Genomic DNA, 2322 nt, shown 5'->3' on the forward strand with positions numbered 1-2322 from the left:
GGCCTACAGATCATAAGGGGAGCAAGTGACCATCCTGTGGGGTAATCACTCTTGATTTAACCAGCGTGGATATGGATCACTGTCTAGGATGGAAGTCCTGGGGTGTGTGACCAGGTGCCAGAACCTGTGGAGGCTTCATAGAGGGCACCCAACTAATAGCTATGGCAGCTGCAAAAACGCCAGCTATTTAGGACAAAGTTCTCCCCTCTGGAAGCAGAGTTCCACTGTGGTAAAAATCTCAAAAGTCAAGTAATCGAGTGCCAACATGAGCAAGCAGAGGAAGCAAAGCAAGGGCAGAAGTCAAACATTACATGCCTGTTTTGGGTATGAAAAGGATCAAAGCATGGAACAGGAGGAAGACAACAAAGTCAGAACTCCTACACCAAAAACTTTCAAGAAAAAATAAGAACTGCTTACAGGCCATAGAGGAGCTTAAGAAAGATTTTGAAAACCAAATAATAGAAGTGGAGGAAAAATTGGGAAGAGAAATTAGTATGATGCAAAGAAATCATGAAAATCAAGTCAACAACCTGACTGAAGAAAATAACACCTTAAAAATAGACTAAATCAAATGGCAAAAGAGGCTCAAAAAAGCAAATGAGGAAAAGAATGCTTTAAAAAGCTGAAATTGCTATATGGAAAAAGAATTTCAAAAGTTCACTGAAGAGAAAAACTCCTTCAGAATTAGAGAGGAACAAGTGGAAGCTAGTGATTTTATGAGAAATCTAGATACTATTAAACAGATCCAAACAAAGGAAAAAAAAAAACAGAAGGCAATGTGAAATATCTCACTGGAAAAACCACTGGCCTGGAAAATAGATCCAGGAGAGATAATTTAAAAATTATTGGACTACCTGAAACCCATGATCAAAAAAGAACCTAGAAATCATCCTTCAAGAAATTCACAAGGAAAATTGCTCTGATATTTTAGAACTAGAGGGCAAAATGGAGGTTGGAAGAATTCACTGATTACCTCCTGAAAAAGATCCCAAAAAGAAAACTCCTAGGAATATTATAGCCTGGTTCCAGAATTCCCAGATCAAGGAGAAAATATTACAAGCAGCCAAGGAGCAATAATTTAAATACTGTGAAAACACAATAAGGATAACACAGGATCTGGCAGCTTCTACACTGAGGGATCAAAGGGCTTGGAATATGATATTCTGGAGGTCAAAGGAGCTAGAATTAAAACCAAGAATCACCTATCCAGCAAAACTGAGTATAATGTTACAAGAGAAAATATTGTCATTCAGTGAAATAGAGGACTTTCAAGCATTCTTTAAGAAAAAACCAGAGTTAAACAGAAAATTTGACATTCTGATACAAGAAGCAAGAGAAGCATGAGAAGGTAAACAGGTAAAAGAAATCATAATGAACTTATCAAAGTTGAACTATTTACATTCCTACATGAAAAAATGGTCATTGTAACTTATGAAACTTTTCTCAGTATGAGAAGAGTTGAAGGGAATATAAATGTGTGTATGTATGTATATATATATATATGTATGTATGTATGTATTTATATATCTATGTAAGTATACATTTGTATGTATGTATACAGTCATATATATGTCTATATAGGATGGCATATGGACATATGAATACACATGTAAGTGTGTGTGTATATGTGTACAGGTACACATATAGAGAAGGCACAGTATCAGTTGAATAGGAAGAGATGACACTTAAAAGGTAAAATTGAGAGGTGAGAGAGGAATATAATGAGAGGAGATGGGGAGAGACAGAATGGGGTAAATTATCTCATAGAGAAGAGGCAAGGGAAAATTGTTACAAGGGAGGAGAAGAACAGGAAAGCAAAAGGGACTGGGTCAACCTTACTCTCATTGAATTTGGCTTAGGGAGGGAATGACATACACCCTAAATAGGGTATCTCACCATACAGGAGAGTAGGGGGGAAGAAGATGAGAGGGGGGATGATTGAGGGGAGGGCAAGTTGGGAGGGAAGGGTAGTTAGAAGCAAACACTTTTGAAAAGGGACAGGATCAAAGTAGAAAATAGAACAAGTGGGGGGTGGGATAGGATGGAGGGAAATATAGTCAGTCTTTCATAATATATCCACTATGGAAATGTTTTGCTTAGTTATACATGTACAACCTTTATTTAATTTCTTGTCTTCCAGTAAGGGTGGGTGATGAGGGAGGAAGGTTTAGAATCTGGAAATCCAAGTTTTAAAATAAAAGGTTAAATATGTATATATATATATATATATGTATATATACACACATACATACATACTATATATATAGATATATATGTATGTATGTATGTGTGTGTGTATATATATATATATATACATATATA

Source organism: Petaurus breviceps, unplaced genomic scaffold (genome assembly GCF_028583685.1).
Source record: "Petaurus breviceps papuanus isolate PSGF00001 unplaced genomic scaffold, PetGlider_PUasm1.0 47, whole genome shotgun sequence".
NCBI classification, from domain to species: domain Eukaryota; kingdom Metazoa; phylum Chordata; class Mammalia; order Diprotodontia; family Petauridae; genus Petaurus; species Petaurus breviceps.